This window comes from Haliaeetus leucocephalus, unplaced genomic scaffold (assembly GCF_000737465.1).
Source record: "Haliaeetus leucocephalus isolate CR32 unplaced genomic scaffold, Haliaeetus_leucocephalus-4.0 Scaffold159, whole genome shotgun sequence".
Taxonomy (NCBI): Eukaryota; Metazoa; Chordata; class Aves; order Accipitriformes; family Accipitridae; genus Haliaeetus; species Haliaeetus leucocephalus.
The window spans coordinates 730,132-736,188 of NW_010972595.1; positions in this window are offsets into that span (position 1 = coordinate 730,132).

Below are 6,057 nucleotides of genomic sequence, written 5' to 3' on the forward strand. Positions count from 1 at the left end.
CCCCCCGTAACCCCCCCCCCAGCCCCCCCCCCCCCCCCCCCCCCAGTTTATGTACTGGGCATGACATCACATGGTATGGAATACCCCTTTGGCCAGTTTGGGTCAGCTGCCCTGGCTGTGTCCCCTCCCAACTCCTTGTGCCCCTCCAGCCTTCTTGCTGGCTGGGCATGAGAAGCTGAAAAATCCTTGACTTAGTCTAAACACTACTTAGCAACAACTGAAAACATCAGTGTGTTATCAACATTCTTCTCGTACTGAACTCAAAACATAGCACTGTACCAGCTACTAGGAAGACAATTAACTCTATCCCAGCCGAAACCAGGACAGTTTTACGGTTACCACCTTGGTAGGCACAGGCAGCACAACAGGACCCCACCTTGGGAATCCATGCAAGATGGTTATAGATTGAATAGCGAATCCCGCTTACAAAGTTCCGAAGCAGAAGCAACCACTTAAAGTTTCAACTGTTCGTCCTGCCAGCACATCAATACCCCAAATATATTCTTTAATTGGGGCAATTAACACCATCATGGTAAATGGAGTAGCATTTCCTATTGTAAAGGTTACCTTAGCTCAGAGGCCAGGGGTTGAATTTCCCCCTAATCCACAGATCTGTGATGTGGCTTCTTTATTATTAGTATTACTATGTAATACAGTAACTTCAGCTCCCATATCCACTAGAGCTAATACATGTAAAATCCCCCCAGACCGCCGGCTAACAAAATGAGGCTTCCAAAAAGTAAGCCTTGTTTTGGTGGGTTCGTTTGGAGGCGGTTGTTTCATGGGTTCTGTTTGCCGAGTGGACATCTGCAGAAGGCAGCTACACAGGCAGAAGGAGAAGACCAGCCAGGGGATGGAAAAGAGTCTCTTGAAAGTGGCAGTTTGGGACTTCTCTTTGCTTGCCGTGTTTGGAGCATTCACTGAACCACTGCATTACACGCAGTCTGACACGGACACTGTTGGAAAGTGAAAAAAAAGGAGGAAAACCCAGCCATTTAATCCAAAAGACAGTACTGGCACAAGAACAAGTGGATATGAACCGTGTGCAGATGCACAGCAGATTGCATACAAGAAACTACTAATTGCAGAACAGCAAAATTCCAAAGCAGCTTTCAAATGGCAGTAATTCAGAGTAAATTCGGGGAGCTTCAGATCGAGAGATCCTACAGCTAGCCTGGCTGTTGTAACAGGAATCTAACATGATTTTTATTCATCTGAAATGGAACTACTGAAACATTTGATTAGGAGTCCGGAAAAGCTGGTTTTTTTGATATCTGTTTGGTAGTGATAAGAACAGTGGCCTAAGGAAAGAGGAATAGCAAACGCAGCCCTTCATCTTACCTAGTTGCTCGTACTTTTGTCCATTTATGTAAAACACACGATTTTGATTTGGTAGGAGTTTCTACACGCTTCTCAGGTTCTACAGGACAGAAGTGAATTGAGCTCCATGGAGGAGAGTTTTTCTTGCCTGAAACAAATTCTAGAATTGGGTTCACTGTGATCCCACAAAAAAAGTGCTAACCATAATTATTTCTTTTCTTCTTAGCCTTTTATGGCTTACAAGCCTCTAACTGAATAGCAGTTAAGAGTTCTTCAGTGGATTGGCTTGTTTAGTTTCTCTAGCACTTTAAATTTAAACACGTAGGGGAAAAATGAGGAAATTGCTAAAAAAATACAGAAAAATTGAATGGAACGCTAAAGACATTGGTGCAATAAACAATAAAATCCAGAGCCAGAAACGTGAGATTAGAAACAATTGAGCTAAAAAAAGCCCCACAGGCATAACATGTCTGATTTTAGATTAAATTCCCCATTTGTCTTCTCGGGTTGTTTGCCCTTTTCAGCTCATAGTTCCACAAGCATTTTTCCCCTCTGTGGATAGACAGTTTCCACTTATGAGAACACAGAAGAACTTTAACACAGAGCTAAAGAAAAAGGCAAGTCTGTTGATTTCTGTCTGAATAGTTTAATTTAAAAACTTTGTACGCCATAGCAAGCTTGGGTATCTCAACATGATTTACAGAAAAAAGGGGTTTCACAGTATGTTGTCATTGTCTTCATACTGTCTCAGCTGTAATAGCTCTAGCCCACAAGAAAGTCCTACTTTTTAGACCTTCCAAAAGAGGGTTTGCTGCTAACATGCACCTGGGGAGAAGTATCTTCAAGATATTACACTCCTAACCTAACTGAGAATGCCCTGCATCCTTCTCTGATGAAAAAATGTGCTCTAAATGGCCCAGGAAATTTGAGTGTGAACAGAGGGAAATGTGGGGAAATGATCTGAGTGTGAGAGAAATTCTTCATCTCAGTCGTGAAAGCGTTTGCGCATAAATTGATACAAGAGAAGCCTACCACAGAAATGGAAAATCTTGCAGGCAAGAGAATTATGCACAAGTCCCTGTAAGCCCCCTGACTGGTTACTGAGGAAGCAGATGCTCCCTTTACTACTGTACTGCCTGACCCGGCACAAGAATCCCCATCTTCTCTTGCTATGAGGCTTTGAGACTATTACGCCTGAGTGAACTCAGGCCCTGGGTCACCACCGCTCAGGCCATACATAATCTCACTTCACTGGGGGAAGGCCCAGCTTTTCTGCACTCAGTGTCCTAAGCAGTTCTGCAGATTGCCCCTGACCTCGTGCAGTGGGTGGCCATTGTCTCGCGTATCCTCTCAAGGGCTTGACTATCTTCCAAACTGCTCTTGACTTAAACATATGCATTTCCAACTATGTTGTGGAAAAGAAAAAAACACCAGGTGGGTAGCAGGGAAAGTGCTGTGTGTGTCCTGGACTGCTCGCATTGCTGGTCACTGTTGTTTGCTTGGTATCCTTGTTCTGTAAAATAATGGCAGCTGATCTTGACCCACTTCTCTGTACGCCAGTGACTTCTTTGTACGCCAGCAGGGAATGACATTTCCAACTTGGTGTCACAGACACAGGAGTGGATTATTGTAAATACAGAAAGGCGTATTCCTGTGGAATCCCAAAGTTTCTCCTAAGGATCTTCAAGGTACTTTTAACTTTTTAATGTCAGTTTGATGTTTGCTTTCTCCATAGTGTCTGATTTGCCTCTCTGTGTGAATATGTTTTTATGTGGACTGTGTTTGAAGACCAATCCCCCTGTCTTGCCTGACCATAGATTTTCTTCCTGGCATGCAAAAGAAACTTAAGATCAGGAATTAAACAGCTGATACCATGGGCCACCTTTCTGGAGGCATCTTAAGGGGAACACTGCTAGCCCATCCTAGCAGAGATGAGAACAAACGATAGACAGCAATCCCCCATGGGCCTTCCTGTCCTCACTGAAAACCCCACCTCCAGGCCCCAAGGACCTCCCTCGGTGGCCCTACAATGGCCTCCTCCTGCCGCCCCTGCGCAGCGGCCCGGAGGACGCCAGGCCCTCTCCTCCCCTCTGCCCCTCTCTGCTGCTGTCAGGTGCGGGGGTACAGCCTGCCAGTACAGGGAGCCAGGCAGCTGGAGGGTAATGGAGACCTACAGTCCCACTGAGGGGACCCCAGGCCTGGCATGAGGAGGGGCAGGGCAGTCCCGGTGCCTGAGGGGCAGCCTTTCTCTCTGGCAAGCAAAATGGCCCCCTGAAAAGGGGGCCCTCAGCACTCCCACCCCACCTCCTCCATCAAAATTAGGGCATCTTTCAACAACATCCAACCCAGCCATGTTTGGGCCACCATTGTGGGCCACCACTTATGGGCCACCATCCAAGCCACAGCAGCAGAACTCCTGATGTCACCAGCCATCTCACCACCTTCCATTCCAGGGATCTACAAAAGCAGGAACCCCTGCAGCTGGCCCACAACTCGCTGTGCAGCTAGAGACTATGGCACCAAGTACTCCTGGTAGAAGGAGGACCCAGCAAAGCGAGGTGAGCACCAACGTTCATGTGGTACGAGCGGGAAGAGGTTCTTGGAACCACTGAGGACGCATCCACGTCCCAAGAAATGGAAGCAGGCTGAGGGGAGGAGCAACACCTACGGCAGGCAAGCGGTCACTGGCACTCACCCCAGCAGCAATGTGAAGGCCATGGAGGTTGACCTGCCACAGAACGGTGATCAGCCTGTGGAGGTGGATCCACCTCAAGAAGAGAAAGAACCAACAGAGGTGGACCCACCTCACGCAGGGCGGATGGGGCACCACACCACCACGCCCGGGGTTCCTCCAGCAGCATACTGCCCAAAGTGCCGCAGGACCGCCGGGGGCTCTCCGGGACCCTCCAAACAGCCAGCTCCCAACAAGCAGAACCAGCCGCGTAGCCGACGCCAGTTGTAACTGGGCCATTGACAGCGACGTCCGCTGGGCAGGCTCATCAGGAAGATCACCTGGCTTGACAGCCGCAGATGAGCCCTGCTTTCCCACCCCTTATCAAGGGGGGCTATCTGCTCTGCTCTCAGCCTTGGGGAAGAGAGGAGAGGGACTGCCATCTTCTGGCTGGCTATGCCACAGCACCAGGAGGAGTCCCTTGGAGACTGCTCGAGGGCCACCAAGGCCACCACTCATGCACCACTGTCAGAGCCACAGCAGAGGTACTCCTGATGTCACCAGCCACCTCACTGCCTTCTATTCTGGGGTCCTATAAAAGCAGGCACCCCTGCAGCTGGCCCACAAGTCACTGAGCAGCTAGAGACTCTGACACCAAGCACTCTTGATTGAAGGAGGACCCAGCAAAGTGAGGTGAGTGCCCACATTCATGTGGGAGAAGCAAGAGGTTCTTCAAACTAGTGAGGATGAGTCCACATCCCAAAAAACGGAAGTGGGCCGAGGAAAGGAGCAACATCTACAGCAGGCGAGTGGTCTCTGGCACTGACTTGAGTGAGTCCATGGAAGTCTACCCACCACCAAATGGCACAGAGCCCCTAAGGTGGATCCCCCTTGAGAAGAGGAAGAGCCAATGGAGGTGAATCCACCTTGCACAGGGCTGACCAGGCACTACACCGCCATGCCCCAGGTGCCTCCAACATCATGGTGCCCAGAGTGCTGCAGGACTGCCAGGGGCTCTCAGGGACCCTCTGAACAGCCAGCTCCCAACAAGTGGTACCAACTCAGCAGCCAGCGCTAGCCGTAAGTGGACCATCCACACCGACATCTGGCAGGATCATCAGGAAGATCACCTGACTGTTCTTTCATTGTCAAGCCACATATGAGCCCTGCTGTACCACCCCCCACCCTTCATGAAGTGAGGCCATCTGCTCTGCTCTGAGTCCTGAGGAAGAGGCAAGGAGAGGAGAGGGGCTGCCATCTCTTCAGGCGGCACTGTGGCACCAGGAGGCATCCCTTGGCATTTGCTGGAGTATGTTGGAAACTGTTGGAGTCCATTGGACTCTCCTGGAGCACCACCAAGGTTCTTGGGGCCTGGAGGTGGCGTTTTTTGTCTGAGGATGACAAAGCCAGTGGCGGATGGCTGTCCTCAGCTACCAAACAGGTGGGTGAAAATGAAGTCAGACAGTGTGCAGAGAATAGCAACAGGTCATCGAAGATGGAGAGACAGCTCTTCCTTCGGAGAAGCAGAAGACTTCAGTTCTGACAGGAAGACGTTTTGGCAAGATTAGGCAATAAAGCCCAATTAAAATAAAACAATAAAAACCAATAAAACCCAATTAAATTTTTTTTTTAAAACCCCAGAAATGCTCTCCTCTCTTATTTGGCACTTTTGAGACTACATAGGCTCCCCAAGCCCAACCCATCCATGTTTGGGCCACCACTCATGGGCCACCATCTGAGCCACAGCAGCAGAACTCCTAATGTCACTAGCCACCTCACTGCCTTTGTTCTGGGGACCTATAGAAGCAGAGACCCCTGCAGCTGGACAGCAACTTGCTGAGCAGCTAGGGATTCCAACACCAAGCATGCCTGGAAGAAGGAGGACCTAGCAATGCAAGGCGAGTGGGACAAGACAAAAAAAGTTCCTTGAACCATTAAACATGTGTCCCCAACCCCAAAAAAGAAAGTGGGCTGAGGGCAGGAAGACCACCTCCAGCACGAGAGCAGTTGCTGGCATTTATCTGAGTGATCCTGCCAAGCCCATGGAGATCAACCCCCCACTGAAT